The sequence below is a fragment of the Scardinius erythrophthalmus genome, assembly GCF_964197995.2.
Source record: "Scardinius erythrophthalmus genome assembly, chromosome: 14".
In the NCBI taxonomy this organism is placed as follows: Eukaryota; Metazoa; Chordata; class Actinopteri; order Cypriniformes; family Leuciscidae; genus Scardinius; species Scardinius erythrophthalmus.
In genome coordinates, this window is record NC_138234.1 from 784,652 (window position 1) to 795,333 (window position 10,682).

The following is a 10,682-nucleotide window of genomic DNA, read 5'->3' on the forward strand; positions in this document are numbered from 1 at the left end:
TTATTCAATGATAAAAAAAAGGTCTGAAAATTATTAGCTAGTAAACCAGACCAAGCTGTTTTTTTCAACGTTGCATTCATAACAACCGTTAAGTATTACATGCATTATTGCATTATAATTTTACTGAACCTTATTTTTATGCACTGACATGAATGAATGACTAGAAAAAATAATTAAACATTTTATAAAACTTTATGCCTTCAAGTTAATGTAAAGTACTACCTAATTTGGAAACCCTGTTAACATTTCATGGTTTCATTTCAGATCGCGAGAACCAGTCTGTCCTAATTACGTGAGTGAATATTCTTCTTTTGCAATAACCTGAAGCTTTTCCATTATAATGTAAATCCGTAGAGGATTTATGGCTAAATAATGATCTATTGTGAACCTCCAGTGGAGAATCTGGTGCAGGAAAGACTGTGAACACGAAACGTGTCATCCAGTACCTTGCAACTGTTGGTGCGATGTCTGGACCAAAGAAGGCAGAAAATGTCCCTGGAAAAATGCAGGTTAGTGAATATCTCTTCAAGACAATGTAATTGATTACAGTATTTGTGTTTTACCTAATAACTTTCCATTTTCCTACAATTACATATAGGGATCATTGGAGGACCAAATAGTGGCAGCCAACCCTCTGCTGGAGGCTTATGGTAATGCCAAGACTGTGAGGAATGACAACTCCTCTCGTTTTGTGAGTTAAACTAATGATTATAACATTATACAACTTCAGTCACACTTTCAAAGCTGGCAAACAGCTGACCTTTTGTAAATAATTTCAATCTTCATAGGGTAAATTCATCAGGATTCACTTTGGGACCACTGGAAAACTGGCCTCAGCTGATATTGAAACTTGTGAGTAACATTATTTTAAGCCAGACATTTTATTTGGAGGGTAAGATGTGGTTTAATCGATTAAAATCAACAACTTTTTTCTCCATTTTTGTCTTTGGAAGATCTGCTGGAAAAGTCAAGAGTAACATTCCAGCTGTCTGCGGAGAGGAGCTACCACATCTTCTACCAGCTCATGACCGGACACAAGCCAGAGCTGCTCGGTGAGAAATCTACAGTATTGTGCATTTCATTTATTTCCATGTTTGAGAACACTGTTAACACACTGCACATCAACTCTTTACAGAGGCCCTGCTCATCACCACCAACCCTTACGACTATCCAATGATCAGCCAGGGCGAAATCACTGTCAAGAGTATCGATGATGTGGAGGAGTTCATTGCCACAGATGTATGTGGACAACTACATTATTATTAGTAGTAGAAGCAGTATTTTAAGATTTTATTAAATTTATCTGAGCAAACAAACATCCAAAAAACACTACAATAAACTGAATGACATACAATATAAAATACCCTTCTTTTTGACTCGCTAAAGAATAATGTGAGATTCATTTGGTCATATAAAAACAGACTGCCATTGACATCCTGGGCTTCACTGCTGATGAGAAAATCAGCATCTACAAGCTGACAGGAGCTGTGATGCATCATGGAGGCATGAAGTTTAAACAGAAGCAGAGAGAAGAGCAGGCCGAGCCTGACGGCACCGAGGGTAAGACGTACAATTAGCACATACTATAAACATGTAAACGTTCACTTCATTAGTGACAATAATGAGTAAAACTTCCTCAGTGGCTGATAAAATCGCCTACCTCATGGGCCTCAACTCCGCTGACATGCTGAAAGCTCTGTGTTACCCCAGAGTGAAGGTCGGGAATGAGATGGTGACCAAAGGCCAGACAGTACCACAGGTGATCACTTATCTACTCGAATAAAGTGTCTCGTAGACATTCATAGTTGTCTTGTGAAGTAAAAGAGTAATGATATGATCTACGCTGACCTTTGAATTTCTCAGGTGAACAACGCAGTCTCTGCGCTCTCCAAGTCTGTCTATGAGAAAATGTTCTTGTGGATGGTTGTCCGTATTAATGAGATGTTGGACACAAAGCAGCCAAGACAGTTCTTCATTGGTGTGCTGGACATCGCTGGATTTGAGATCTTTGATGTGAGCTTCAGCTATCAAAGTCTCTGTAACAATCAGGATATAAAACATAATAGACAATAGTAATAACTTGCCTCTGCTTAATTGTCAGTTCAACAGCTTGGAGCAGCTTTGCATCAACTTCACAAATGAGAAACTGCAACAGTTCTTCAACCACCACATGTTTGTTCTGGAGCAAGAGGAGTACAAGAAAGAAGGCATTGAATGGGAGTTCATTGACTTTGGTATGGACTTGGCTGCCTGCATTGAGCTCATTGAGAAGGTAAGAGGACATTCAGCAAATTTAAATGATTATTCATATTGTGCCTGTACTTGAGCATGAATATTTCTTCAACAGCCAATGGGCATCTTCTCCATCCTTGAAGAGGAGTGCATGTTCCCCAAGGCTACAGACACAAGCTTCAAAAACAAGCTATATGATCAGCATCTGGGCAAATGTCCAGCTTTCCAGAAGCCCAAGCCTGCCAAAGGTAAGGCAGAAGCCCACTTCTCTCTGGTCCACTACGCCGGCACTGTGGACTACAACATTGCTGGCTGGTTGGACAAGAACAAGGATCCACTGAACGACTCTGTCGTGCAACTCTACCAAAAGTCATCGCTCAAAGTGCTGGCCTTCCTGTATGCCGCTCATGGAGCTGCTGATGGTACGAACATTTGCATTTCCTCAGTTCCTTTGTGTTATGATTATGTTCAATACACATGCTTAGATTATCAGAGTGTAACACACTATGTGATCGCAGATTCTAAACTATCATGAAAATTTTATATATATCTATGCAAGATATCAATAGATTCAACAACATTCAAATAGAGATTTATTGAAGGGGTTAATGGAAAGCAATACAAGATCAATAAAGACCCTTTTTTTCAATGACATAAAACAGCTGAGGGAGGAGGAAAGAAAGGCAAGAAGAAGGTCCTTCCAGACAGTGTCTGCACTTTTCAGGGTAAACAGATTCTCTATCTTTATGAAGAATGTGAATTTTTACACCATTAAAGATTAGACTAATGACAGGCGTTTCCACAGGAGAACTTGGGTAAGCTGATGACTAACCTGAGGAGCACTCACCCTCACTTTGTGCGCTGCTTGATTCCTAATGAGTCCAAGACTCCAGGTAATCCTAATCTCTGAAGACTCAAAGGTTTTGAAAATATCTCTGGAACCTTAAGAACATTTCCATTGCAGGTCTGATGGAGAACTTCCTGGTCATCCACCAGCTCAGGTGTAATGGTGTGCTGGAGGGCATCAGAATCTGCAGGAAGGGTTTCCCCAGCAGAATCCTCTATGGTGACTTCAAGCAGAGGTAAAGACACCTTTTTGCAACCACTGAATTAGAGATGATGAACCACATAATCTTCATCCTCTTATGACCATTTTTATCCCCCATGACTCTCCTCTGACTGTCCGCTAGATACAAAGTATTAAATGCTAGCGTCATCCCTGACGGACAGTTCATTGACAACAAAAAGGCTTCAGAGAAACTCTTGGGCTCTATTGATGTTGACCACACCCAATACAAGTTTGGACACACCAAGGTGATTAACGAAAGATACCAAAAAATGTCAATTCTGTCCTTATTTACTCACCTTCACGTCGTAAATTGTACCATTTACTTTCTTCTGTGGAGCACAAGTGAAGATATTTGAAGAATGTTTCAGCAGTTTTTTTTCCATACATTGAAAGTTAATGTGGTGCAAAATGAACAACCTGAGTAAATTTTTACACACATTTTTGTGTGAAGCATCCCATTAACAGGTTCAGTCATTTTAGAAATTCCATGGAAAACAAAACGCTGAATTACACAATGGCATTCTAAATAATTCTGCACTTGCAATTTTAATGCAACAGTTTGAGGGAGGAGGGCCTTCCACTAGATGGTGAAGATGGAGGCATGAATTTGCTGCCATTCAAACAAAAGAGCATCAGTAAGGTCAGGCACTGATGCGGTGATGGCGTCTCGTTTTCAATACAGTAAACAGTACAGTTCTTCCACACCAGACTTAGTAAAGCATTCCTTAATGGATCCTGCTTTGTGCACAGAGACATTGTTTTGCCTCCCTAAAGAATTGAGTCAAAGAGGACAGCACAGAATTCTCTAGAATGTCAATGTATGTTATAGTATAGAATATAATAGATTTATTTTCACATCTACAATAATGAGGACTACTTGGCCTTTTTTAAATCTATTATCTTCCAAATGTTCTTGTAGGTGTTCTTCAAAGCTAGTCTCTTGGGTACTCTTGAGGAGATGAGAGATGAGAAATTAGCAACGCTGGTTACCATGACTCAGGCTTTGTGCCGTGGATACGTCATGAGGAAGGAGTTTGTCAAAATGATGGAAAGGAGGTACTTAAAAAACTGTTTGGAACACAGCTGTTTGTTGTGAAAGACTGATAATGACTAATTTACTGATTGCAATTTACACAGAGAATCAATTTATTCCATCCAATACAACATCCGCTCATTCATGAATGTGAAACATTGGCCATGGATGAAGCTGTACTTCAAGATCAAGCCTCTTCTAAAGAGTGCAGAGACTGAGAAAGAAATGGCAGCCATGAAGGATAACTTTGAGAAAATGAAGGAGGATCTAACAAAGGCATTAGCTAAAAAGAAGGAGCTTGAAGAAAAAATGGTGTCACTTCTTCAGGAGAAAAACGACCTTCTACTGCAAGTAACATCTGTGAGTATTTCAGCTCTTATTGATCCTAATGTAAATGCTAAAGCTATGAACAAAAGCCATTAAGCTAAATCCATCTCAATGAACAGGAAGCTGAAAACCTCTCTGATGCTGAGGAGAGATGTGAAGGTCTCATTAAAAGCAAGATCCAGCTCGAGGCCAAACTCAAAGAGACAAGCGAGAGACTGGAGGATGAAGAGGAAATCAATGCTGAACTGACTGCCAAGAAGAGGAAACTGGAGGACGAATGCTCTGAACTGAAGAAAGACATTGACGACCTGGAGCTCACCTTGGCCAAAGTGGAGAAGGAGAAACATGCAACAGAAAATAAGGTCAATAATATTTTCACATGTTCTTCACACTGCTGACTGTTCAGGGTCTTGAGGATGAAACCAGTGAACAATGTTTCCATTTAGGTGAAAAACCTGACAGAGGAGATGGCCTCTCAGGATGAGAGCATTGCCAAGCTGACCAAAGAGAAGAAAGCCCTCCAAGAGGCACACCAGCAGACTCTTGATGACCTTCAGGCAGAGGAAGACAAAGTCAACACTCTGACTAAATCTAAGACAAAACTTGAGCAGCAAGTGGATGATGTAAGATATTTGGCCTGAGAATAAGAACATATATCAATAGCAAATTAATGTTGTGTCTCTATACCATAATTAAATGCTCTGGTCATGACAATAGCTTGAGGGCTCACTGGAGCAGGAGAAGAAGCTCCGTATGGACCTTGAGAGAGCCAAGAGAAAGCTAGAAGGTGATCTGAAACTGGCCCAGGAGTCCATAATGGACCTGGAGAATGACAAACAGCAATCAGAAGAGAAGATCAAAAAGTGAGTGGACATCAGCCTTTACACAATTACACATTTTACAAAAAGTAAGTATTCTGCACATTTAAAAAAAACAATACTTTCAAAAACAGGAAAGACTTTGAGATAAGTCAGTTTCTCAGCAAGATTGAGGATGAACAGTCTTTGGGAGCACAGCTTCAGAAGAAGATCAAAGAACTTCAGGTAACCCTAACCTTAATCATTTCTATGTGAAACTGTGAAGTAGATGCATAGCTGGGATAACCCGCATTACAAATATCACTGGATAATTAATTTTTATTTCTTTCTTTAGGCCCGTATAGAGGAGCTGGAGGAGGAAATTGAGGCCGAGCGAGCTGCTCGTGCTAAAGTGGAGAAGCAGAGAGCAGATCTCTCCAGGGAACTTGAAGAGATCAGTGAGAGGCTTGAGGAAGCTGGTGGTGCCACTTCTGCCCAGATTGAGATGAACAAGAAGCGTGAAGCTGAATTCCAGAAGTTGCGTCGTGATCTGGAAGAGTCCACCTTGCAGCATGAAGCAACGGCTGCTGCTCTCCGGAAGAAGCAGGCGGACAGTGTGGCTGAACTCGGAGAACAGATCGACAACCTTCAGCGGGTCAAACAGAAGCTGGAGAAGGAGAAGAGTGAATACAAGATGGAGATTGATGACTTGACAAGTAACATGGAGGCTGTGGCTAAAGCAAAGGTAATGTCATTTGAGGATTTTTAAATATAAAATCATCTTTACAAACATCTGGATATAACCTTGAATCTCTTTAGGCTAATTTAGAGAAGATGTGCCGTACCCCTGGAAGACCAGCTGAGTGAAATCAAATCAAAGAGTGATGAAAATATTCGTTAGTTGAATGACATAAATGCACAACGTGCAAGACTTCAGACTGAAAATGGTAAGACAGAGTAAGCTACACGTGTAAAAGCTTTTTTTTTTTATGAGTGAAAATTTTGTATGTTATTGTTATTTCATTGTAATATCTGTAACCTGTTTCCAAGGTGAATTTAGTCGCCAACTGGAAGAGAAAGAAGCACTTGTTTCACAATTAACTAGAGGAAAACAGGCTTATACACAGCAAATTGAGGAACTCAAAAGACATATTGAGGAAGAAGTCAAGGTAGAGTTATACATAATTAATTAGCTTTTTTGATAATCTTAACCATTGTATGGATGGTAGACTGTTGAAAAACTCAAAATGTTCTGCCTGATAGGCCAAGAACGCTCTGGCCCATGGGGTTCAGTCTGCCCGCCATGACTGTGATTTGCTCAGAGAGCAGTTTGAGGAAGAGCAGGAGGCCAAAGCTGAACTCCAGCGTGGAATGTCTAAGGCCAACAGTGAAGTGGCTCAGTGGAGAACCAAATATGAGACTGATGCCATCCAGCGCACTGAGGAGCTTGAGGAATCCAAGTAAATACATCATTGGAACAAGTCTTCAGTATCCTACATTTAATATGATATAATATAATAGTAAGATTTCATAATTTCATATCACTTCCCTCAGGAAAAAGCTGGCCCAGCGTCTGCAGGATGCTGAAGAATCCATTGAGGCGGTGAACTCAAAGTGTGCCTCTCTGGAAAAGACCAAACAGAGACTGCAGGGTGAAGTAGAGGATCTCATGATTGATGTGGAGAGGGCAAATGCATTGGCAGCCAACCTTGACAAGAAGCAGAGAAACTTTGACAAGGTAAGAAAGACATGGATAACCTATAAACCTAAACACTGATGAACCGAGGACTTAATTAACAATGACTACATTTCTTTCATTTTCAGGTGCTAGCAGAGTGGAAACAAAAGTATGAGGAAAGTCAGGCTGAACTAGAAGGTGCTCAGAAAGAAGCTCGTTCTCTCAGCACTGAGCTTTTCAAAATGAAGAACTCCTACGAGGAAACTCTTGACCACCTCGAGACACTGAAGAGGGAGAACAAGAATCTGCAACGTAATGCAACTTTTATTTTTGTACACCAAGGACTAAAAAAAAGAGATGCATTAAAACAGAAAATTTTACACTTATGATTTTTCAACCCTTTTAGAGGAGATTTCTGACCTCACTGAGCAGCTTGGAGAGACTGGAAAGAGCATTCACGAGTTAGAGAAAGCCAAGAAGACAGTGGAGTCTGAGAAATCAGAGATCCAGACTGCGCTTGAAGAAGCTGAGGTGCCATTGCTTTGCTATGATACTAACATTATGATACCATTGCTCTGCATAACATTAAAACATTGAATATGGAATGGTTCTAAACCTTAAATGAAAATCTTAATTTCTGCTAATTATGGCCTTCTTAAACCTTCATATATGTACTGCCATCACTCTAGAGGCTACAGTATATTGTGACAGATTGAAAATGTTTCCTTTTGTCCTTGTAGGGCACCCTGGAGCATGAAGAGTCCAAGATTCTTCGTGTGCAGCTGGAGCTGAACCAGGTGAAGAGCGAGATTGACAGGAAGATTGCTGAGAAGGATGAAGAGATGGAACAGATCAAGAGGAACAGCCAAAGAGTGATCGAATCCATGCAGAGCACTCTGGACGCTGAGATCAGGAGCAGAAATGATGCCCTGAGAGTCAAAAAGAAGATGGAGGGAGATCTGAATGAGATGGAGGTCCAGCTGAGTCATGCCAACCGCCAGGCTGCTGAGGCCCAGAAACAGCTCAGGAATGTCCAAGGCCAACTCAAGGCATCTTTCTGTAGAATGTGGAAATGGATTAAGTATTGCATGTTTGACAAAATGAATATGATACATGAACCAAAGCAAGATAACTAACAAAGAAAGAATGTTGCCACAGGATGCCCAGCTGCACCTTGATGAAGCTCTCAGAGGACAGGAGGACATGAAGGAACAGGTGGCCATGGTGGAGCGCAGGAATAACCTGATGCAAGCAGAGATTGAGGAGCTGAGAGCTGCACTGGAGCAAACAGAGAGAGGCCGCAAAGTGGCGGAGCAAGAGCTGGTTGATGCCAGCGAGCGTGTGGGACTGCTGCACTCACAAGTACAAAAAATGACTAAATACTTGGAACAATTTCAGGATACATGATAAACTTTCATATATAATGTACACTAAACTAACTGCTTACATCCCACAGAATACAAGTCTTATCAACACCAAGAAGAAGCTTGAGACTGATCTGGTCCAGGTTCAAGGTGAGGTTGAAGATTCAGTCCAGGAGGCCAGAAATGCTGAGGAGAAGGCCAAGAAGGCCATCACTGATGTGAGTGTTTACATTCTGCTTCTCTATTCTAATTTAAACAGTTATTTGACTTTGTGTTTAGGTTCATGTGGTAACAAAGGGAGTATACATAGAAGGTATTTTTAGCTATGAAGTGAAGGAAAGTGAAGACCAAGTATGGTTACCCATACTCAGAATTTGTCCTCTGCATTTAACCAATCCAAGTTAGAGTTAGTGCACACACATCAGGAGCAGTGAGCAGCCATTTTTTGTTGTGGCACCCAGAGAGCGATTGGGGGTTATGTGCCTTGCTGAAGAGCACCTCAGTCATTACCTGCTGGTATTGAGAATCAAACCCTTGACTTTCGGGTTACAAGTCTGACTCTCTAACCATTAGGCCACAACTGCCCATCTCAATAGGTTAGTTAACTTAAATTGGCTTATATTTCAGGCTGCCATGATGGCTGAGGAGCTGAAGAAGGAGCAGGACACAAGTGCTCACCTGGAGAGGATGAAGAAGAACCTGGAGGTGACTGTCAAAGACCTGCAGCACCGTCTGGATGAGGCCGAAAGTCTGGCCATGAAGGGTGGAAAGAAACAGCTCCAGAAACTGGAGTCCAGGGTAAATTTGAGTGTTCAGGAGCTTAACAAAACTCATTCTTAGATATACTGGTCATGGCAGAGATTTGACCGGCAAAACAATAACTCTCTACTGAAGGTGCGCGAGTTAGAGTCTGAAGTTGAAGCCGAGCAGAGACGTGGAGCAGACGCTGTGAAAGGAGTGCGCAAATACGAGAGGAGAGTGAAGGAACTTACCTACCAGGTAAAACTACTTTTAATTAGAAATTTACCACCGTTTACAATATACAGTTTAACTAAGACCATGACCAATATTTACACCCAAAGACTGAGGAAGACAAGAAGAACGTGACCCGACTGCAGGATCTGGTAGACAAGCTGCAGCTGAAAGTGAAGGCCTACAAGCGCCAGTCTGAAGAAGCTGTGAGTCTAATTTCAAATCTTGAGCGTGAAGTTTTACTATTGACAAGAACGTCCAGTGCCATGTATGCACTGCAATGCAATGGGTTGAATATCTTGAGTAATCATAACAGGAGGAGCAGGCCAACACTCACCTGTCCAGGTACAGGAAGGTGCAGCATGAGCTGGAGGAGGCTCAGGAGCGCGCTGACATCGCAGAGTCCCAGGTCAACAAGCTGAGGGCCAAGAGCCGTGAAGTTGGAAAGGTATTGTGAATTTTTCTGCAAAAGGAGTAGGGGGTTCATCTTAAAGTACACTGCTTAATATACATGTGTTTCTGACTGGGGAAAAAAACATGCAACTTAATGTATTTTTATTTATTGCAGAGCAAGGATGAAGAATGAAGATGAGACATCACACCACATCTACAAGCAAGCATATAATATGACTGACTTGTACTGTGTCTTACATGTCCATTAAATGCAGTTTATCAAGGCGCTCTCTGTCTGTCTGTATTGTAGACTGGTAGAGCATGGCACCAATGTCAAGATCAAGGGTTCAATTCTCAGAGAGTGCATGGACTAATAAAAAAGAATTCATACCTTGAATGCGATTTATGTCGCTTAGGAAAGTTTCTACCAAATTTACAGGTGTGTAAATACCTCATTTACTCAATACCTCAAAATACTCGTTTTAAAATTCAGCTAAATTAAAAATAATTTCATCTGTCAAACATAATACAAAGCTATACAGTCCAAGCTTCTCACTTTTATTGATGAATAAGAATTACTGTGTGCAAATAAAATCTCAAATTCTTTAATAATAATTATTAAAAAAAATTCATTACATTTATATAGCAATTTATATAGCTCGGCACTCAAAGCGCTTTACATAGGGGACACTTTTACATTTACATGGGGAAACTTAAAGGAGAACTCCGGTCTATTTTAACATTGAGCTCATTTTTTTGTACATTTGGAGTGCTGTCAGTACAGAGAACAACGACAAAAATCGGTGTTGCCTACACC

The 10,682-nt window shown here is 40.9% G+C and overlaps 1 pseudogene across 1 annotated transcript; it reads left to right on the forward strand.

Annotated features, from left to right (window-relative positions):
- The first annotated feature begins 464 nt into the window (after positions 1-464).
- On the forward strand, positions 465-10,135 carry LOC308701579 (myosin heavy chain, fast skeletal muscle-like; annotated as a pseudogene). Its single transcript, XR_014032263.1, has 35 exons — positions 465-509; positions 599-691; positions 789-852; positions 954-1,052; positions 1,136-1,239; positions 1,422-1,560; positions 1,641-1,759; positions 1,864-2,013; positions 2,102-2,272; positions 2,348-2,654; positions 2,895-2,957; positions 3,038-3,125; positions 3,197-3,314; positions 3,423-3,546; positions 4,221-4,357; positions 4,439-4,694; positions 4,781-5,023; positions 5,108-5,284; positions 5,379-5,524; positions 5,614-5,704; positions 5,814-6,203; positions 6,278-6,405; positions 6,509-6,627; positions 6,722-6,918; positions 7,013-7,196; positions 7,283-7,448; positions 7,543-7,667; positions 7,877-8,185; positions 8,295-8,498; positions 8,593-8,718; positions 9,128-9,298; positions 9,395-9,499; positions 9,583-9,678; positions 9,789-9,920; positions 10,041-10,135. The product of XR_014032263.1 is annotated as a myosin heavy chain, fast skeletal muscle-like (transcript).
- Positions 10,136-10,682: the final 547 nt, after the last annotated feature.